The 23,716-nt window shown below is 39.4% G+C and overlaps 1 long non-coding RNA gene across 1 annotated transcript in view; it reads right to left on the reverse strand.

Annotated features, from left to right (window-relative positions):
• The window catches only part of LOC102552717 (uncharacterized), a 78,655-nt gene extending 55,377 nt beyond the window's left edge, over positions 1-23,278 (reverse strand). The window contains exons 1-2 of the long non-coding RNA XR_362201.5: positions 23,119-23,278; positions 11,351-11,420 (exon numbers count right to left, since the gene is read on the reverse strand). This is a non-coding gene — a long non-coding RNA (uncharacterized LOC102552717). The remainder of the gene's footprint in view (positions 1-11,350; positions 11,421-23,118) is intronic.
• Between the last annotated feature and the right edge of the window lie 438 nt (positions 23,279-23,716).

Raw genomic sequence — 23,716 nt, forward strand, 5'->3', positions numbered from 1 at the left:
GCGTGTAGTTTTTCCTCTCTACAGGTCTTCAGCTGTTCCTGTGGGCCTGTGTCTTGAGTTCACCAGGCAGCTTTCTTGAAGCAGAAAATTTGGTCTTACCTGTGGTCCCGAGGCTCAAGTTCGCTCGTGGGGTGCTGCCCACGGGCTCTCTGCAGCGGCAGCAACCAGGAAGACCTGTGCCGCCCCTTCCGGGAGCTTCAGTGCACCAGGGTTCCAGATGGTCTTTGGCTTTTTCCTCTGGCGTCCAAGATGTGTGTGCAGAGAGCAGTCTCTTCTGGTTTCCCAGGCTTGTCTGCTTCTCTGATGGTTTAGCTCTCCCTCCCACGGGATTTGGGTGCAGAGAACTGTTTATCCGGTCTGTTTCCTTCAGGTTCCGGCGGTGTCTCAGGCAGGGGTCCTGCCGCTCCTGGGCCCTCCCCCACGGGAGCCCAGAGGCCTTATACAGTTTCCTCTTGGGCCAGGGATGTGGGCAGGGGTGAGCAGTGTTGGTGGTCTCTTCTGCTTTGCAGCCTCAGGAGTGCCCACCTGACCAGGCGGTTGGGTCTCCCTCTCACGGGGTCTGGGAGCAGAGAGCTGCTGCGGGCCGGGATCCGCGGGTGTGGGATTTCCCGAAAATGATTACTTCTGATAATAGTTTTATATGTTTTAATGTATAGTTTGTTGGACCTATTGTTTTGGATTTGTGATGAGGCAGTGAATCATGAAAGAAGGGAATAGTGGAATGGGACCTTTTTCCTTATGCTAAGGAAGAAGCAGAGGCTCTAGAGAGGGAAGAAGGGGTCACTGGGAATGCAACAGAGTTGCATAGTGCTCTCCAACCCCAGACCACTCAGCACACTTCATGTATCCTGGCTTCTGCAATCTTTCTGTCCATCTTAGCAATGTTTCCTGATCCAGAGATGCAGGAATGCGGTATAGATAAATTCACTGAGACTGGCTTCCCATGATCTGCTGGTCTCTGGATTGTAACCAGGTGTGACTTTTGTGTGATGGTCTTCATTGGTGTTAAAGAAAAGCTTTTATAATAAAGTGTAAGGACTACACTTCTAAGTATACATTTTAGAATGATATTGCTTTTAAGCAAAATGATCTAAACTCTGTAAAAACACTCTGCCCAGAATTGGCACCATGTAGAAGTTCTAATTTATCCTCTCATACAGGTCACTCTCTAGGTATCTGACACTTCACAAATATTTGAGTGATTTCAAAGGAAACTTGAGCAGGTAGACTTTTAAAATCAGTTGTTCTGTTATCATCACCATTGAAAAATAATCACCCTTTGGCTGGAGAGGTGGCTTAGTGGTTAAGAGCACTGACTGCTCTTCCAGAGGTCCTGAGTTCAATTTCCAGCAATCACATGGTGGCTCACAACCATCTGTAATGAAATCTGATGCCCTCTTCTGGTGTGTCTGAGGACAGCTACAATGTACTCACATATAATAAATAAATAAATCTAAAAAACAAAACAAAACAAGACACTTCCGGTTTTTAGCGGGAGTCCCAATGTCACGCTCCCTGACTCCAGCTCACTGCTCCCAAACCCGTGGGAGAGAGAGAGCTCAACTCCGAGACAGGTGGGCACTCCTGAGGCTGCAGAGCGGAAGAGACCACCAACACTTCCCACCCCTCCCCACATCCCTGGCCCAAGAGGAAACTGTATATGGCCTCTGAGTTCCCGTGGGGAAGGGCCCAGGAGCGGCAGGACCCCTGTGCCTGTACACCGCCGGAACCTGAAGGAACAGACCAGATAAACAGTTCTCTGCACCCAAATCCTGTGGGAGGGAGAGCTAAACCATCAGAGAGGCAGACACGCCTGGGACACCAGAAGAGTCTACACTCAGCCCACATCTCTGACTCCAGAGGAAAATATCAAATGCCATCTGAAACCCTGGTGCACGGAAGCTCCCGGAAAGGGTAGCGCAGATCTTCCTGGTTGCTGCCGCCGCGGAGAGCTCATAAGCAACACCCCACAAGCAAACTTGAGCCTCAGGACCACAGGTAAGACCAAATTTTCTGCTACAAGCGACCTGCCTGGTGATCTCAAGACACAGGCCCAAAGGAACAGCTGAAGACCTGTAGATAGAAAAAACTACACACCCGGAAGCAGAACACTCTGTCCCCATAACTGGCTGAAAGAAAACAGGAAAACAGGTCTACAGCACTCCTGACACACGGGCTTATAGGACAGTCTAGCCACTGTCAGAAATAGCAGGACAAAGTAACACTAGAGATAATCTGATGGTGAGAGGCAAGGACAGGTACCCAAGCAACAGAAACCAAGACTACATGGCATCATTGGAGCCCAATTCTCCCACCAAAGCAAACAAAGAATATCCAAACACACCAGAAAAGCAAGATCTAGTTTCAAAATCATATGTGATCATGATGCTGGAGGACATTAAGAAAGACACGAAGAACTCCCTTAGAGAAACACAGGAAAACATAAATAAACAAGTAGAAGCCTACAGAGAGGAGACACAAAAAATCCCTGAAAGAATTCCAGGAAAACATAAATAAACAAGTAGAAGCCTATAGAGAGGAATCACAAAAATCCCTGAAAGAATTCCAGGAAAACACAATCAAACAGTTGAAGGAATTAAAAATGGAAATAGAAGCAATCAAGAAAGAACACATGGAAACAACCCTGGATATAGAAAACCAAAGGAAGAGACAAGGAGCAGTAGATACAAGCATCACCAACAGAATAGAACAGATAGAAGAGAGAATCTCAGGAGCAGAAAATTCCATAGAAAACATCGACTCAACAGTCAAAGATAATGTAAAGCGGAAAAAGCTACTGGTCCAAAACATACAGGAAATCCAGGACTCAATGAGAAGATAGATAATAGGTAGAGAAGAGTGAAGACTCCCAGCTCAAAGGACCAGTAAATATCTTCAACAAAATCATAGAAGAAAACTTCCCTAACCTAAAAAAAAGAGATACCCATAGGCATACAAGAAGACTACAGAACTCCAAATAGATTGAACCAGAAAAGAAACATCTCCTGACACATAATAGTCAAAACACCAAATGCACAAAATAAGGAAAGAATATAAAAAGCAGTAAGGGAAAAAGGTCAAGTAACATATAAAGGCAGACCTATCAGAATCACACCAGACTTTTCGCCAGAGACTATGAAAACCAGAAGATCCAGGACAGATGTCACACAGACAATAAGAGAACACAAATGCCAGCCCAGGTTACTGTATCCTGAAAAACTCTCAATTAACATAGATGGAGAAACCAAGATATTCTATGACAAAAGAAAATTTACACAATATCTTTCTACAAATCCAGCACTACAAAGGATAATAAATGGTAAAGCCCAACATAAGGAGGCAAGCTACACCCTAGAAAAAGCAAGAAAGTAATCGTCTTGGCAACAAAACAAAGAGAAGAAAAGCACACAAACATAACCTCACATCCATATATGAATATAACAGGAAGCAATAATCACTATTCCTTAATATCTCTCAAGATCAATGGTCTCAACTCCCCAATAAAAAGACATAGATTAACAAACTAGATAGGCAACGAGGACCCTGCATTCTGCTGCCTTCAGAAAACACACCTCAGAGACAAAGACAGACACTACCTCAGAGTGAAAGGCTGGAAAACAACTTTCCAAGCAAATGGTCAGAAGAAGCAAGCTGGAGTAGCCATTCTAATGTCAAATAAAATCAATTTTCAACTAAAAGTCATCAAAAAAGATAAGGAAGGACACTTCATATTCATCAAAGGAAACATCCACCAAGATGAACTCTCAATCCTAAATATCTATGCCCCAAATACAAGGGCACCTACATACATAAAAGAAACCTTACTAAAGCTCAAAACACACATTGCACCTCACACAATAATAGTAGGAGATGTCAACACCCCACTCTCATCAATGGACCGATCATGGAAACAGAAATTAAACAGAGACGTAGACAGACTAAGAGAAGTCATGAGCCAAATGGACTTAACGGATATTTATAGAACATTCTATCCTAAAGCAAAAGGATATACCTTCTTCTCAGCTCCTCATGGTACTTTCTCCAAAATTGACCATATAATTGGTCAAAAAACGGGCCTCAACAGGTACAGAAAGATAGAAATAATCACATGCGTACTATCAGACCACCACGGCCTAAAGCTGGTCTTCAATAACAGTAAGGGAAGGATGCCCACATATACGTGGAAATTGAACAATGCTCTACTCAATGATAACCTGGTCAAGGAAGAAATAAAGAAAGAAATTAAAAACTTTTTAGAATTTAATGAAAATGAAGGTACAACATACCCAAACTTATGGGACACAATGAAAGCTGTGCTAAGAGGAAAACTCATAGCGCTGAGTGCCTGCAGAAAGAAACAGGAAAGAGAATATGTCAGCAGCTTGACAGCACACCTAAAAGCTCTAGAACAAAAAGAAGCAAATACACCCAGGAGGAGTAGAAGGCAGGAAATAATCAAACTCAGAGCTGAAATCAACCAAATAGAAACAAAAAGGACCATAGAAAGAATCAACAGAACCAAAACTTGGTTTTTTTGAGAAAATCAGCAAGATAGATAAACCCTTAGCCAGACTAACGAGAGGACACAGAGAGTGTTTGCAAATTAACAAAATCAGAAATGAAAAGGGAGACATAACTACAGGTTCAGAGGAAATTCAAAAAATCATCAGATCTTACTATAAAAGCCTATATTCAACCAAACTTGAAAATCTGCAGGAAATGGACAATTTCCTAGGCAGATACCAGGTGCCGAAGTTAATTCAGGAACAGATAAACAATTTAAACAACCCCATAACTCCTAAGGAAATAGAAGCAGTCATTAAAGGTCTCCCAACCAAAAAGAGCCCAGGTCCAGACGATTTTAGTGCAGAATTCTATCAGACCTTCATAGAAGACTATCCAAACAATTCCACATAATTGAAACAGATGGAGCACTACCGAATTCCTTCTATGAAGCCACAATTACTCCTATACCTAAACAACACAAAGAACCAACAAAGAAAGAGAACCTTAGACCAATTTCCCTTATGAATATCAACGCAAAAATATTCAATAAAATTCTGGCAAACCGAATCCAAGAGCACATCAAAACAATCATCCACCATGATCAAGTAGGCTTCATCCCAGGCATGCAGGGATGGTTTAATATACGGAAAACCATCAACGTGATCCATCATATAAACAAACTGAAAGAACAGAACCACATGATCATTTCATTAGATGCTGAGAAAGCATTTGACAAAATTCAACACCCCTTCATGATAAAAGTCCTGGAAAGAATAGGAATTCAAGGCCCATACCTAAACATAGTAAAAGCCATATACAGCAAACCAGTTGCTAACATTAAACTAAATGGAGAGAAACTTGAAGCAATCCCACTAAAATCAGTTACTAGACAAGGCTGCCACTCTCTCCCTACTTATTCAATATAGTTCTTGAAGTTCTAGCCAGAGAAATCAGACAACAAAAGGAAATCAAGGGGATACAGATTGGTAAAGAAGAAGCCAAAATATCACTATTTGCAGATGACATGATAGTATATTTAAGTGATCCCAAAAGTTCCACCAGAGAACTACTAAAGCTGATAAACAACTTCAGCAAAGTGGCTGGGTATAAAATTAACTCAAATAAATCAGTAGCCTTCCTCTACACAAAAGAGTAACAAGCTGAGAAAGAAATTAGGGAAATGACACCCTTCATAATAGACCCAAACAATATAAAGTACCTCGGTGTAACTTTAACGAAGCAAGTAAAAGATCTGTACAATAAGAACTTCAAGACTCTGAAGAAAGAAATTGAAGAAGACCTCAGAAGATGGAAATATCTCCCCTGCTCATGGATTGGCAGGATTAATATAGTAAAAATGGCCATTTTACCAAAAGCGATCTACAGATTCAATGCAATCCCCATCAAAATACCAATCCAATTCTTCAGAGAGTAAGACAGAACAATTTGCAAATTCATCTGGATAACAAAAAACCCAGGATAGCTAAAACTATCCTCAACAATAAAAGGACTTCAGGGGGAATCACTATCCCTGAACTCAAGCAGTATTATAGAGCAGTAGTGATAAAAACTGCATGGTATTAGTACAGAGACAAACAGATAGACCAATGGAACAGAATTGAAGACCCAGAAATGAACCCAGACACCTATGGGCACCTGATTTTTGACAAAGGTGCCAAAACCATTCAATGGAAAAAAGATAGCATTTTCAGCATGTGGTGCTGTTCAACTGGAGGTCAATATGTAGAAGAATGCAAATCGATCCATGCTTATCACCCTGTACAAAGCTTAAGTCCAAGTGGATCAAGGACCTCCACATCAAACCAGATACACTCAAACTAATAGAAGAAAAACTAGGGCAGCATCTGGAACACATGGGCACTGGAAAAAATTTCCTGAACAAAACACCAATGGCTTATGCTCTAAGATCAAGAATCGACAAATGGGATCTCATAAAACTGCAAAGCTTCTGTAAGGCAAAAGACACTGTGGTTAGGACAAAACAGCAACCAACAGATTGGGAAAAGGTCTTTACTAATCTTACAACAGATAGAGGGCTTATATCCAAAATATACAAAGAACTCAAGAAGTTAGACCGCAGGGAGACAAATAAGCCTATTAAAAAATGGGTTTGAGAACTAAACAAAGAATTCACAGCTGAGGAATGCTGAATGGCTGAGGAACACCTAAAGAAATGTTAAAAATCTTTAGTCATAAGGGAAATGCAAATCAAAACAACCCTGAGATTTCACCTCACAACAGTGAGAGTGGCTAAGATCATAAACTCAGGTGACAACAAATGCTGGTGAGGATGTGGAGAAAGAGGAACATTCCTCCATTGTTGGTGGGATTGCAGACTGGTACAACCATTCTGGAAATCAGTCTGGAGGTTCCTCAGAAAATTGGACATTGAACTACCTGAGGACCCAGCTATACCTCTCTTGGGCATATAGCCACAAGATGCCCCAACATATAAAAAAGACACATGCTCCACTATGTTTATAGCAGCCTTATTTATAGTAGCCAGAAGCTGGAAAGAACCCAGATGCCCTTCAACAGAGGAATGGATACAGAAAATATGGTACATCTACACAATGGAACACTACTCAGCTATCAAGAACAATGACTTTATGAAATTCATAGGCAAATGGATGGAACTGGAAAATATCATCCTGAGTGAGGTAACCCAATCACAGAAAAACACACATGGTATGCACTCATTGATAAGTGGATATTAGCCCTAATGCTCGAATTACCCTAGATGCATAGAACACATGAAACTCAAGATGGATGATCAAAATGTGAATGCTTCACTCCTTCTTTAAAAGGGGGAACAAGAATACCCTTGGAAGGGAATAGAGAGGCAAAGATTAAAACAGGGACTGAAGGAACACCCATTCAGAGCCTGCCCCACATGTGGCCCATACATAAACAGCCACCCAATTAGACAAGATGGATGAAGCTAAGAAGTGCAAACCGACAGGAGCCGGATGTAGATCTCTTCTGAGAGACACAGCCAGAATACAGCAAATACATAGGCAAATGCCAGCAGCAAACCACTGAATTGAGAATAAGACCCCCGTTGAAGGAATCAGAGAAAGAACTGGAAGAGCTTGAAGGGGCTCGAGACCCCTTATGAACAACAATGCCAAGCAACTACGGCTTCCAGGGACTAAGCCACTACTTAAAGACTATACATGGACTGACCCTAGACTCTGACCTCATAGGTAGCAATGGATATCCTAGTAAGATCACCAGTGGAAGGGGAAGCCCTTGGTCCTGCTAATATTGAACCCCCAGTGAACGTGATTGTTGGGGGGAGGGTAGTAATGGGGGGAGGATGGGGAGGGGAACAGCCATATAGAAGGGGAGGGGTATGGATTAGGGGGATCTTTGCCCGTAAACCGGGAAAGGGAATAACATTCGAAATGTAAATAAGAAATACTCAAGTTAATAAAAAACAAACAAACAAAAATAACCCCCCAAAACAAACAAACAAACAAAAAACAAAACGAACAAACAAACAAACAAAAACAAAGAGGTTGGGGATTCACCTCAGTAGTAGATTGCTTGACTAGCAAGCGCAAGGCCCTGGGTTCGGTCCTCAGCTCCGGACAAAAAAAAAAAAAAAAAAAAAAAAAAAAAAAAAAACAAAACAGAAAACACAAAACAAAAATGAAAAATAATCACCTGATACTCCTGTCTGTCAATTTGTTCATCAGCACTAACTGAGAATCTAGTAGCATCCATACCTTCGTGTGTGAATACTGTTCTCTCCATAGTGCTGTACAATATAATGAAAGAAGTCAGCCTTGGAAATCTAAGGAACAAGTATGAGCCCCAGTTGACTAAGCATGTATGGGTCAAGTGTGGTGTTTCATTTATACACTTTTCTTCACTGAATTCTCATACTAAACTTATGAGTCAACCTCTTACCTCTACATCCAACCAAGCCAAAGTCATTAAGGAAACAAGGTTATATGGTTAACAGGGCTGTATGATGAGCTAACATATGGCATGAGATAAACATAGCAATCCCCCATCATCAAAAGTGCAGATGGTGTAGATAGGACCACAGGGCTCATCTTCAGGGTCATTTGAAATATTTACTACAATATTAATTTTTAAAATGTAGCAAATGGGCTCATTTAATTTTACTTCTCCAGCTTTCACGGAATAGGCTTGCTTAGCCTCCCTGTGACACTGCTGTGTGAACTGTACACTACCACCTATCTGTGATCTTGCAAATGAGATTTGTCTCTGCATTATTGATAATGCAGAACTCAACTGAAATAGAATAGATGACAATACAAAGCTCTTTTTTCCTGAAATGTCTTGGAACAGGAGGCCTAAGAAGCTGGAGGGAAGTCCCCAAGGCAAAGGAGAGATATAGACATGTACAATCCTGAGTCTTAGTGAGCAGCAATGTTCACTTGACTACATGTCAAAAAGGTACTGGATAATTAGCTCTCTCAAGGAAATGAATTTTTAGTGTTTATGCAGGCCATATCCTCCATCGTATCCTCTCTGTTGTTGTAATAAAGCACAACCACCAAGGCAGATTATGGTGGGAATGATAAAGTGAACATGAATCAGAGGGAAAACAGAAAGTGGAAATAGCAACACTCCTAGCCAACTGCTGGTGATATCTTTCTTCAGGGGAGACTCTACCTCTCCAACAGTGCCACCTATTGGTGACCAAGCATTCAAATACAAGAATCTATGAGGGACATTCTAGTTTCTAAAATATAAGAGTCTTAAATATAAGACTCAAATACCAAATGCAGGTCCAGTGCTAGTGTCACTGCTCTTTCCTCATTTTAATTAATATCTAGTATTACAACATGTATGGTACATGAGATGTAGGACTAAGTAACTGATGTATGAGAATGTTGAGATCTAGCTAATGTGTGTGTGTGTGTGTGTGTGTGTGTGTGTGTGTGTGTGTGTTGTGTCTTAGTTAGGGTGTTGTGAACAGACACCGTGACTAAGGCAAGTCTTATAAGGACATCATTTAATTGTGGCTGGCTTATAGGTTCAGAGGTTCAGTCCATTATCATCAAGGTGGGAGCATGACAGCATCCAGGCAGGCATGGTGCAGGAGAAACTGAGAGTTCTACATCTTCATCTGAAGGTTGCTAGAAAAAGACTGGCTTCCAAGCAGCTAGGAGGAGGACCTTAATGCCTACCTCCACAGTGACACACCTGATCCAACAAGGCCATTCCTCCTAATAGTGCTATTCCCTGGGTCAGTCATATTCAAACAACACTGCATATGCACAATGTCTTTCTTATGAGAAACTTCTAAAATCATTTCTCTCTTCAGGCATCATCTCTAAAGTGTGAATATTCCATTTGGAAAGGCTGCAGCAGATTGAAGACATAAACCATTTGCAAGAATTTCAATATTTATAATTCTCCTATTCTTGCTAATGTGATAAATTTTGACGCTATTTCTTGATATCTCATGTCACTATACTTGAGTCTTTCTTCCAAATAAATATATTTTTATCTTCTTTTCTTGCTACCTTATCCTAAGTCGATTTTTGCAAAGTAAACAACAAATACTTATTTGAACGGCAGACTGTAAAGGGAACTAAATATGAGTGATCTAAATCTTAGGACATTTCTTCTGAAATATGTTTTCGTTGTGCTATTACCAATATCTGTATTTTGTTTGTGATCTCACCAGTATTAATTTACATGCAATCAAATTTAAAAAATGTATTTTTTCCTATGGTTTCATTTAAATTTTTTCTCCATCAAGTATCTATATTCACAAGTATTTCCTACATTCACAAATATTTCCTACTAATTGCATGTTTTATCTTTTTAAAATTCTTTTATTTTTCTTTCTCAGCCAGTATATCATTATTATAAAGGAAGGCTACTAATTTGTTTGAGTTGTTTGAATTGTTTGAGTTTATATCCAGCCACTTTACTGAGATTGTTTATCAAACATTTGAATCATATTAGAAAAATTAAATAATTCAGTTTTTCCTATATTTTGGCCTACTGGGCCTACTGTTATCATTTAAATCTGGAACTCCTTCGTTTCTTGTTTTGAGCAATAACATTACAGTCCATGAAAAGATTTTGAAAGATTATGGGATATTTGAAGACTAGTGTCTAGCTGGGCCTGGAGACAGGTCTTTGAAGATGATAGCTTAGACCTCCTCATCCTGAGCCTGCTTGCTGCTGCTTCCAGGTCTGCTACAAACGGCTCTCTTTAGTCACATGTTCTTACCATGCTCACTGAGTTGTTCTGGTCTGCTGTCCTTGCACTGAAGGACTAAAACTCCCTGAAACCATTATTCAAGGTGAGTGTTTCTCCCATAAGTAGTTCCTGTGTTCATTTGGATGAAACAACCATAAAACACACACACACACACACACACACACACACACAGAGAGAGAGAGAGAGAGAGAGAGAGAGAGAGAGAGAGAGAGAGAACGATGGGTGGATGGATGGGTAGATGGATAGATAGACTTTTATATGTGTGTTTGGATATTTACATACCTGCATATATATATATATATATATATATATATATATATATATATATATATATACATTCATCCATTTCCTTTTTTCTCACAGACATCATAACCCTACTTGTTATCTTAATATTATATGCATATTGTATGAATCAGAAATTTTCTGTACATGGACTCCATCTATTAACACAGCACATCCACTTTGTTATTTTCTAAATACCATCCTGCATCTTATTTTTATTTTACCAAACACATACTTAAATTATTTTATGCTGTAATACTTACATTTATATTGCTGTAATAAAATATGACCAAAAGCAACTTGAGTAAGAGAGAGCTTACTTACCTTAAGTTTCCAGAAGGAGAAAATCCTCACAGCAAAGAAGTATGGCATAGCTCCAGGAGCTCAAAGCAGGCTGGTTACATTTTTATGAATAAGGAGGAAACATAAAAAAGAAAGCAGGATGGGGTTATAATCTCAAAGCCCATACGTCATGTACTTTCTCCAGCAATGCTTAGGTCCCAGAGTTCCTATAATCTCCACAAACTAGAGGGCAAGGGTGAACACACCTGAGCCTATCAGAAACATTTCTCATTCAAACCAGCACATATAATGAGACCACAGTGCAATTTTTTAATTCTCATCTTCCATTTCATATGAAATATCTATAAGTTATTTATCCCCCTCACCATATTCAAATAGCTCTGATCTTCTGTTACTGTATATTTAAGTTTACTGCTAATTTAATCTTGGCAAAATCCTGGATGTCTACTTAGATAAAAGTCTATACATTTTAAATGATATAAAACAATGATACTTGCTGCTTTGGAGTTGGAGAAGGGCAACATTTTTATGACCTTATCTACTATTTTAATGAACACTACATCTATACACTATTTATAACGGGTCTAATGTTTTTAAATATGGTGAGATATTTGAGATAAAGAGTGAATATATGTATGTAATAAATCTATTTCACATAAAAATCATTTTAAAGCAAGTGGTTAGAGATTGTTTTCAAGTCACAAATGAAAAATAATAGAAAGGAAGAATAGGAACAGGATGAAAGGAGAGTGTGAGAATCAGGGGAAGCCTGGTAATGCAGAAATATGATAGAACAAAGTCACGGAAAGTCAGGGAAAGCCAAGGGTCAGCAGTGTGATTGATGGGTTCTTTGACAGGTTCGAAAACTGTGTGTGTGTGTGTGTGTGTGTGTGTGTGTGTGTGTGTGTGTGTGTGTGTGTGTAGTAGAAAGCTGGCTTTAAAATTTCACCTTCCATGGTACACAATTAGGCTGAATGCCGTCTTATTCTCTGTTGTTGTGCCCCAGGGTTTTAATTCCCTTTGATAATACAAGTCATGCCAACAGTGAGGTGGTGGGTATGAATAATTCAGACTGGCAATGCTGATCTGAAACTAAGGTTGTTGAATATTTTTATAAGAGTAAGTAAGTGTTCAGCCTCCATAGATTCTTTCCCTACAGTTCCCTGTATTTATTTTAATCCAAATTCGATTCTAGTAAAGAAACTACACTGTTTCCCTGTAAATTTAAGCTGACAAAGACAAAAAGAGATAAAAATTTAACAATGGGTGACAACAGTATAATGGGCATCCCGTCTTTTAAGCCTCCACTTATGTAGGTGTCTTCTCAAGGTGGCCTTGTGATCACTTGATTATTAAGACCAGACAAGGTATCAGAACTTCTGATGTTCAACATTCTGGCTGCTGTGTTCTCAGAGAGCTCTAAGACAAGCTTATATACAGGAATGGAAGCTGATGTGTGGAAAGTCTTCATGCTTTTGGCCCCAACACCCTTCCATACAGTGTATGAAAAATGTACACCAGATTGGACCAGGATGAAGTTTCCATTAAACCTCAGTCAAGAACCAGCTAGAAAGAATCCATAAAGTAGTGGTTGAAGGCACCAGGTAACAGAAAGAAATTGTCAAGGTGTTACATAAGTGATGTCAGTATAGGAAAGAAATTAAGGCTAGAACACAGAAGAAGGTCCCAGGAGAGAGTCTCTCAATTAATTGGTGTAATAGAATAAATGTGGAATTGTAATATGTGGGAGATTCAAAACTCCTCCTGGAGTCACCACAAACATGTGGACCAAAATAGCATTCTTTAAATCAATACCTGTAAAGGACATCTTCACTCATGTCCTTGAAGTGAATGAAAATGGACTTTCTACATATACAAAGTGTGGCGGACGCTCGCAGCCAACGATTGAATTGAGCATGGGGTCCCCAATGGAGGAGTTAGAGAAAGGACTGAAGGAGATGAAGGGGTTTGCAACCCCACAGGAAGAACAGCAATATCAACCAACCAGACACACCCCCCAGAGCTCCCAGGGAATAAACCACCAACCAAAGAGTACACATGGATGGATTCATGGTTCTAGCTGCACATGTAGCAGAGGATGGCATTGTCAAACATCAATGGGAGGAGAGCCCTTGGTCCTGTCAAAGCTTGATGCCCCAGTGTAGGGGAATGCCAGGGCAGGGAGGCAGGAGTGAATGAGTGGGTGAATTGGGGAGCACCCTTATGGAGGCAGGGGGTAAGAGGGATGGGATGGGAGGGTTATGTAGGGGAAACCTGGAAAGGGGATAACTTTTGAAATATAAATAAAGAAGATATCCAATAAAAGAAAAGAAAAAGAAAAAATGAAAAAATTTGTTCTATATATTATAATTTGAGTAGACAAAGAAAAAGACTGGTATTTTCTTTCCTGGGAAAAGGGATAACATTTGAAATGTAAATAAATAAAATGTCCAATAAAAAAAGTGTACAAAGTGTGGATTTACAGTTCCCTGTTTCTTTAATCTAACAGACACCCATTTGTTCTCCAGAGTTTCTTATGCTGTTTCTTTCCCAGCAGTATAAACAAATTTTGGGTTTGTTTTGTTTTGTTTGTTTGTTTGCTTGCTTGCTTGCTTATTATTGGCTTTTTGTTTTGTTTACCTTCTTCTTCCCTCTCCTTTACAGAATTTTACTGATAGCATCATCTTGTTTATTTAATAAATATCAGTGCCACGAAGAGTATATTTTAAGTTTAGAATTTCTTCTCACTCTCCTGATACACAGATTCTATAATGACCTGAAAGTACCAGATACAGCTTTTGCTACAGAGTTTGGATAAGCTCAGTTCCTGCTTGTGGGCGAGGGAGGGAAGAAGCACTCCTTCACTGCATAGGTAGATGTTGATATCTCCTTCCCAGGGGATGCTAATTCTCAAGGTGACAATTCAACACCAGTAAAAATATAACAATTTTTTGTGATTAAAAAATTAAGTCAAAGTGCCAGCCTATCTTTTGAGATTACTGTACATCCTCCAGAATTTTTAAAGACATCTGGTTTGTTAAACTGATTTTGCAGTATTCACTCTTGCAATAGGTTTTTTTCCATACTAAATTAAACTAGGAAAAAAAAATCCTGCTAACATTTACTTTGATGAAATAATGGCCCTTAATTGTATCGATTAAAATGTTTGACTTCAGGCAAATTGATAGCAATATCTTTCAACAGAAACCAATAAATATTAACATTGTTTAAGCTTTAATACTTTCTAATGTTGGAAAATTCCATTGTGACTTGATGTGACTGACAGTCTGGAATAGATAAAATTATAGAGGCAGAAAACAAATGACATCAGGATTTATAGGGCTTAGACTAACTTCAATTGGGCACAAGGGAATTTTATGCTGGAATAAAAACGTCCTCTATCTTGCTGTTGATGACAGATACATGAAGGCATACATTTGTCACAGCCATCAAACCCTATATTATGAAAAAGAGAAGTTTACTGCTTGTAAATTATATCTTAATATAAAAACATGTATGAAATGCTGGGATAAATGATAAGGTATAAGTATGGGGAGTAAGTTTTATTGAAATCACTTGAAATGATGTCGTAGGCATAGCTGAATCAATGGTAGAGAGTGTCTGAATAAGACTATTTTGATCTTAGGCACTGTAAAAGAGGAGACATTATTTATCTAAGTTGATGTTATTTCTAGCAGAAGAACTGGTTTAAAATAAGACTTTGTACATAAACATAAAGATTTTGATACATTTTCCAAATAGAAGAAAGGGTAACATGATTATCTTTTTGGGAAGGGCAGTGTACAATGAACCACTGAAGTATTCCAAAAGCCTACTTTGAGATTTGTCATGTTTGATTTAAATAGGAGTTCTTTCAAACCCTTACTCAGCATCCTAATTATATTACTCACCTGGGATGTATTGAGAAGTCCAAAGTCCAGTGACAGTCTTTTTCAAGCCTTTTGAAAATTAAAATGTAAGTTCTGTATTGTCAGTGAAGTTGGAAAATCCACATGGGAAGAGTCTTGCCTTGTGAAGCCTGAGTGTGATCTTACTACGTAAGAAGACATATGTGACTTTGATTTATCATTTAGAGATATCAAGGTAAGGTTCTTGGAGTTCTATCATTTAGTGATATCTAGGTAAGATTCTTAGAGTTCTTTAGCCTGAACCCTAGAAAAATGCATCAATGTTGGCTAATTGGGATACTCTTGGGTCCTTACTATATCAGAGATAGCCTAGTGGAGGGATGAAATCATCAACATCTACTGAGCCTCCTTTACTGAGAACAGTGGCAAAGCCATTAGTATAGCTTGTACACAATTGCTGTCACTCTCAGTTAATCACAAGTGGCTTCCCAGACAGTCAAGGGGTCTCAGCTTCTTTAGCACATGACATCTGATGAGAACTAAGTACAGAGAAAGCCACTATTTCTTGCAAGAGGAATATGCCAGTGGTACCAAATCCTGTATTGAAAAGGTCAAGATAACTGTATTAATCTCATACACTACAGCTTTCCTAAGCAACTTAATGGCAGCTCTGTACAAGACAATAGATTTAGAGTTCATGGGAGTCACTAGCATCTGGAAAACCGAGCAAGTATCAAGATGCAGTCTGGTCACTGGTTTATAGTCTAGAAGTTATAATGTCAATCTTCTGCTTTAGAATCCATGGAGACACTTATTGCCAAGATGGATGGTATAGAGATTCCAAGAAGTAACAGAAGAAAAAAAGATAAAGTCTCCACAGTGAAGGACTCTCTGAGAGTAAAAGAAGATTATAATAAAGGCAGATTCTAGAGCGACTGTTGCAGAATCTAGGCTGACTGGAAAGAAATTTTGTGTTGTAACCTTATATCTCCATGTGCATGATACCCCTTGGTTTAAAATTTGGGACAGTGTTCTTCAAGAATGCAAATCAAGGACTACTGAGGATATACAGAAAGTGGCCATTGACAATAGCAGAAAGAGACTCCCCACAGTAACCTGCCCCTCCAGCAACATCGGACTTGGTCTACTTCTCTCTTGTGGGAGATTCAAAACTCTTGCTGGAGTCAGCACAAACACTCGGGCCAAAACAGCATTCTTCCAATCAATACTGAAAACACATCAGTGCTGAAGAAGTGATAGGGCACTAAAATAGTCCTTTGCCAAACATAGGTTCTGAAGCACACAAGTGACATGCAGGTAAAGTAGCTGGTCTTTTTTAATGCCTTAGTATAGGACTCCTGAACGAGCATTATGCAAACTAGGAAACTTAATAAATTAGCATCATTAATTATGACTTTGCCAAAGAAACAGAATTGAAGAGAGAGAATGAAAATATTTACAGACATAACAAATTTTATAGCATCTAAAATTTCTTTATTTTCCCATTGTTGGTGTGTGTGTGTGTGTGTGTGTGTGTGTGTGTGTGTGTGTGTGTGCATGTATTCATGTTTTACATGAATGTGCATACATGTGCTGACTTGGTCCTTCTGCCAGTTCATGTGGAGAACGGGTTGATATTAGAAATCATGCTTAAGTAGTCTTGAACTATATTAAAGCAGGCTCTCTCAGTTCCACGTAGAAATCATCAAAATGGCTACTTGGCTAACTAACTTGCTCTGATTATTCCCTGATTTTATCTTCAAAGTCTGGAGTTTCAGGTGGATTTGTTGTGCACCCAACCTTTTTGTGGGTTTTGAGGATTCAAACTTGAGTCCTCTGAATTGTACTTTAAGCATTTTAACCATGTGTTCACACGTTTGCTTAAATGCCCTCCACACTGACAATGGACAGAAGAAACAGCAACATCAGACTTGGTCTACTTCTCTCTTGTGGGAGACTCAAAACTCCTACTGGAGTCACCACAAACACGTGGGCCAAAATAGCATTCTTCCAGTCAATACTGAAACACATCAGTGCTCTTTATCTTAAATGTCTAAGTAAGAGAAGATGTCAGATAGGACTACACAAAATCCTATACCAAGAGACAGGAACCTCCTGGATAACAAGTGAGCAGACTTAGCTAGCTGTCTTGAATCCTGTAAATTAGTTTATATGAAAAGTTCCAGACCCCAGGACATACATCTGTCTCTACTTGTCTGATGCCTGACCTTGGTTTGATTCATTGTGACACGATATGATTCAAAGTGCGATATCCCCTTAATGGAAATGATTGAGCTATGTACTTTTTTCCCCTCCCCCGAACTATATACTTAATTAAATGCTAAGAGGGGATACTGGCAGACCTCTACCTACGGTTCCAAAACTGAGTCTAGATGTCATGCCAAATAGACAAATGAAAATAGACTTTAAAGGGGTCATCTAGTTTTCATGAATCAGAATCTCACCTTTGACTCTATTCTTAGAAAACAACAGTCTTTCAGCTCAATGACCACTGACTTACTCTAAGAAATAATAATCATGTGAGAATAGGAAGGCTCACATATTTCTGATTAGCCTCATAGGATAGAAGAACTATTGATAGCAAGGTCAAGAAGATGCATGCCACTGCAATCAGGTCAAGTCCACTGAATGTATTGTTTGGTGACCTTCTCTGTGGAAAAATTGCCCAGTCTGTACCTGTTTAACTTAGGCATAGACATAAAACTTCTTCTCCTGGACAATAAAATGTGAAGGACACATGGTATTTACTATCTCCTTAGAGAAAATTTAAGAAATGATGAATCTTCCAACATTTCCCCCGTCTTGTTTATAGATTCATAGAAGCATATATCAAGACAGAACATCTAGAAGGCTGTGTACCTCAGGGTAATACAAGCCGAGTGTACGACTTGGCTGGTGTATAGCCATAAACCAATGGAAAGAAGTGTTAGTAATCCTTCTGCATGTGTGTTCATTTAAAATTTGAAAGTTATTTTTAATGGGATAGCTTAAGGGGACAATGAGCAACCATTGAGAAGAGCTGCAAGATGGCTCAGAGGTTCAGAGCCCTGGCTGCTCTTCCAGAGGTCCTGAGTTCAATTTCCAGCAACCACATGGTGGCTCACGACCACCTATAATGGGATCTGAGGCTCTCTTCTGCCACACAGGTATACGTGCATATAGAAAACTCATGTATAATCAATAAATCTTTAAAACATAAAAAAGAGTTGAGAAAAATACAATATTTCATTCTGAAAAAAATGGGCTGCAATCAATTGACAATGTAAGTACAGGCTAGATTTCCTTTACATTGATGTATGATACATGTTTCTTTTCCTCAATGAATAGGTCCTGTATGGACACTCTTAGATCATGAGATACTCTTGATGTCAAGATGTTAGGCTCCAGGTGCATAGTCTCATCTTTGACCAGACTACACTATTTCATTTTTTTTATTTCTTTTTTTTTCAGACATAAGATCTTACTGTGTGGGACTGGCTCCTCGTATATCGACTAAGGCTAAACTTGAACTCACAGAAATCCATCTCCCTCTGCTTCTCAAGTGCTGAGATTAAATACATTTCAATGTATTTGTGTGCAAGCAGGACTTTACTGCTTTGCTTATTTCTCATACATACAGGATGCGATTCAGGAGATTGGTAACTAACAGAGAGGGATAGAACTCAACCCTCACAGGCTGTGCAACAAAGAAGGCAAAACTTGGGGAAAAAAGACAAGACAGAGGGAAAATATCTTGGGTCTAAAGTATGCAAATTGTGGGGAAATAAATATGCATGAGCCTAATGCAGATGAAGGCATTTAAATACTTCTCTGCCATAGTGCTATTTGCATTACTAGCTGACAGAAAACAAATAAGTAGGGAGTAATCATTTTATTGAAAATGGCTTGTGAATGGAAAGCTCTAGTGTATCAGCTCATCTCAAGTGAGCTCATCTCTATCTGTCCTGGTTCTTCCAGTGCAGGCCGGGTTCCTTACTTCGAGATTTGTCCCTCTATTATCTTAATTAATTAGTTTGGATGACAGATTGTATGGTCAGTTAACATAAGTTTGGATGCAATGCTGTGATATATTAATGATGAACGTGATAATAAATTGTTTAAACGATTATCTCAAATACATATTGCATATGCATATTTGTCTTTTTTTCTTTTTTTCTGATGCAATTGATAAGATAGTTACCCACCTAAACATACAAAGCCCAATACACATCCATCCCTTAAGAACATTCATAACAACCTGTAAAGGTGCAGCGTGGAGTCTTAATGTAAGCTTCCATATTGTCCTGGCATGGCTTCTCTCTCTGTTCCTCCTGTCTCTTCCTCCATTTCAGTCACATATGCATATTTGTAACATGCATATTGGTAGATGCCAAGGGGTTAGGCTCCAAGTATATAGTCGCACCTTTGACCAGACTATACATACCTATTACAAATCAATTTTCTTTGTATTGTATTTCTTTTTCATATAAGGTGAAGTGTTTTCATGTTTAGGAAAATAAATAGAATGTAACATACATTTAAACTCTGTTCTAGGTGCCTCAGATTTAAAGCAATAGAGAAGAGTTTACTACATCTTAGAATCTATTGTGAGCTTAAGGTTGTCAGTCTTTCTGTTGTCTCAGGAGATGGGGCATTCTTTCCTAGCATCTTTCACTGTGTCACATGTCCAGAATCTTGACAAATGTTGACAGGAGAGGGAAAAAGTCCCCTGTAAAATTCCTGCTGCTGTAACGAACTGCCCTGTCATCAGTCACTTAGAGCAATGAATGTCACCTGGTCTCGTGATCAACTGCGTCACATATAAATAGAAGGGAGATCTGAGACTTTCAGATCAAGAAAGAGCTCTCAAGTGTTATGGAATGCTAATTAGTGAAGACACCAACATGGATCCCATCCCAGACTTTATTTAACACCTGTCACTAGAATTGCATTAGATAATGAATGATAAAATTAGAAACTTAGCGTTTTGAACAGCATACTTGGTATGTATTATGAGAACAGACAAACAGAATAGCCTGAAAAACAGTTAGCATTTTCGTAAGGAGTCATATGTGAATCATTCCTCCTGATTGCTTTCAGGCTTAGCTTTCCAGTGTGTAAATCATAGTATAGGGGCATGTTATAAAGTTTTAGTATTTAATATAATCACGAATTTTACAAACTACTTGCTACTTGTAAGCCATCAGAATTATGGAGTAAATCCAATCTCCTGCATGATAGAACATTAGCTCTATGTTTTATTAATGGAAATAGACAATTTTCAGACATTTTCAAACTATAAACACAGGACAATGTGAAAAGTCTACAGCTCAGACCTTGAGTTCTTATCTCATAGAAAGTTTAATCATGAAATCAATATTTTGTGCAGGAAAAGTCTGGCGAGCTCCGTGTGCCTGGGGAGAATATTTCATGGCTCAGTGATGCTACTTAGTGACTGAAAATCATTGAGGTGGAACCTGAGAAGGGAATTCATAAAATGAGCATTCAGCTGTTTTTACAAGTTATTGGGCAATGCAAATTGTATTTTTGTCTAACCTTCATGATTTTTTAAAGCTCCAATGCCTATATATTGGTTGACTAGATCAGTTATTACTAGCATAGAGTTAATTTTTTAATCATCTTGAGTTTACCTCAATCCAATTTTACAATTTTTCTAGTCATTTTATACTGACATTGAATGCTATTAAGTGATATGGACATAAACAGCATCATATTTGTTTCCAGGAAAGTGGCTATAGTCATACTTAGTGAGCCACAAAGCAAAACAAACACAAGAAGAGAAAAAAAAGCCTTAAAATATGATAAAGACCAAGTAGGAGCAGGTATTATTGAAGTCCAGAATGGGACATCAGATGTCCCGGAGCCAAAGCTATTGGCAGTTGTGAGCTACCAGACCTGGGTGCTGGGAAGTGAACTCTGGTCCTTTCTGAGAACAGTACCCATTTTTACTGATTTAGCTGTCTACCTCTTTAGCACCTGTCCTCTCTATTCTTTCTCTTGAATCCAGTGATTTATAATTTCTTAGGTGGTTCTAGCTCTCACAAAACGTTGACTCTGTTACCCTTCTCTTAGCAAAATATACCTACTTGTTAGTATCTCATTGGATCTATCACAGCTAACATCTTTTTTTTCTCCATCTTTAGTAAATTGAGTATTTCTTATTTATATTTCAATTGTCATTCCCTTTCCCGGTTTCCAGGCCAACATGCCCCTAATCCCTCCCCCTCCCCTTCTAGATGGGTGTTCCTCTCCCCATCCTTCCCCCATTACTGCTCTCCCCTCAAAATCATGTTCACTGGGGGTTCAGCGTTGGCAAGACCAAGGGCTTCCCCTTCCACTGGTGCCCTTACTGGCTATTCATTGCTACCTATGAGGTTGGAGCCCAGGGTCAGTCCAGTATAGTCTTTGGATAGTGGCTTAGTCCCTGGAAGCTCCGGTTGTTTGGCATTGTTGTTCATATGGGGTCTCGAGCCCCTTCAAGCTCTTCCAGTCCTTTCTCTGAATTCTTGAACCGGGGTCCCATTCTCAGTTCAGTGGTTTGCTGCTGGCATTCACCTATGTATTTGCCATATTCTGGCTGTGTCTCTCAGGAGAGATCTTCATCTGGTTCCTGTCAGCCTGCACTTCTTTGCTTCATCCATCTTATCTAGTTTGGTAGCTGTATATGTATGGCCACATGTGGGGCAGGCTTTGAATGGGCGTTCCTTCAGTCTCTGTTCTAAACTTTGCCTCCCTATCCCCTCCCAAGGGTATCCTTGTTCCCCTTTTAAAGAAGGCGTGAAGCATTCACATTTTGGTCATCCTTCTTGAGTTTCATGTGTTCTGTGCATCTAGGGTAATTTGAGCATTTAGCCTAATATCCAATTATCAATGAGTACATACCATGTGTGTTTTTCTGTGATTGGGTTACCTCACTCAGGATATTTTCCAGTTCCATCCATTTGCCTGTGAATTTCATAAAGTCATTGTTTTTGATAGCTGAGTAATATTCCATTGTGTAGATGTACCACATTTTCTGTATCCATTCCTCTGTGGAAGGGCATCTGGGTTCTTTCCAGCTTCTGGCTATTATAAATAAGGCTGCTATGAACATAGTGGAGCATGTGTCTTTGTTATATGTTGGGGCATCTTTTGGGTATATGCTCAAGAGAGGTATAGCTGGGTCCTCAGGTAGTTCAATGTCCAATTTTCTGAGGAACCTCCAGACTGATTTCCAGAATCAGTCTGTACCAGTCAGCAATCCCACCAACAATGGAGGAGTGTTCCTCTTTCTCCCCATCCTCGCCAGCATCCACAGCTAACATCTTAAAGAGAGTCTATTCTAAGTTTGCAGACAACTAGAGGTGCCACCTAAGTCTCTCTGATGGGAAGGCTGCCCTTCTATAGTAATGTTCAGAAGTCCTTCAGACCAGATTCAGTTGCCACTAGGAGCCCTGCTAGAGGCCCTGATTATCCCTGGGCAGCCCAGAGCTTGAAAATCTTAACAAGGTAGTGCTGGCTTCAACATCCCCTTTAGTTGGCCCTTTCTACTTCTGTTGGATCCATGTCAAAATCTGTCTTGTTTCCCTAAGGAGTCCTACCTTCTCCCTTCTCCTTTCACAAACACTAATCTTTTCATTATTGTAAGCAAATTTGATTTTAGTGTATATTGATGAAACTCTCTACCTTGTGGTATCACCAGCTTCTACTGAAGTGTTAGGAAAGTGTTGCTTTGCTTCTAGTTAGACTAGTTAGATCACACTTTTGAAGACACATGTGTTGTTGTTTCCTCTCCAACCCGAATCGGCCCGTACAAAGAAAACGCAACTCAATTAATGTGAAAACAATCCAGCGTCTAGATTGGGCAGATCCACCCTACACTGTCCTATTCCTAGCTCCCAAATCCCTCATCCCTTGCACCTTTTATTTGCCGAGTCTCCAGCTTCTTCTTCTCCCACTACGACTCTCTCCTTGCTTCTTTCCTTTCTCCTCCCCTGACTCCTCTAACTTTTCTCAGTTCCCCATCTTGTGTCTAAACTGTCCCTTTCCCACCTATCTTCCTTACTCCTCTCCCAACTCCCTCAACTGTCCAATCCTCCCCCCCTCCTCAGGTTCTACTGGCTCAACTGTCGCCAACTGTCTTCTCTCACCCTATTCTCTGAATCTAATCCCCCTCTCACTCCCGACTCCTCCCTCTGCCCAAATCTCGCGCTCTTGCCTTTATTTTACAAATTCAGGGAGAACTCCAAGGCAAACCACAACATTCATGAAATGTAACATCCTTATGGACAACTGATGAGTCTAAAATGTTAAAATCATTATGACTTTATGTCCTAGAAAGCTACCCAAAGGGCAAGCAAACTTTACTTATGATCATTTTAATCATCCCCATTAAGAGTATCATTATTCTTCTTCAACCATCTAATAAATATAGAAAAAGTACAGTTATCTTTATGAAAATCAAATTCTTCCCTGGCCATGAGAATATTTAATTACTTCAAAGATGGCACTGTGCCAG

The sequence above is a fragment of the Rattus norvegicus genome, chromosome 20 (assembly GCF_036323735.1).
Source record: "Rattus norvegicus strain BN/NHsdMcwi chromosome 20, GRCr8, whole genome shotgun sequence".
NCBI classification, from domain to species: domain Eukaryota; kingdom Metazoa; phylum Chordata; class Mammalia; order Rodentia; family Muridae; genus Rattus; species Rattus norvegicus.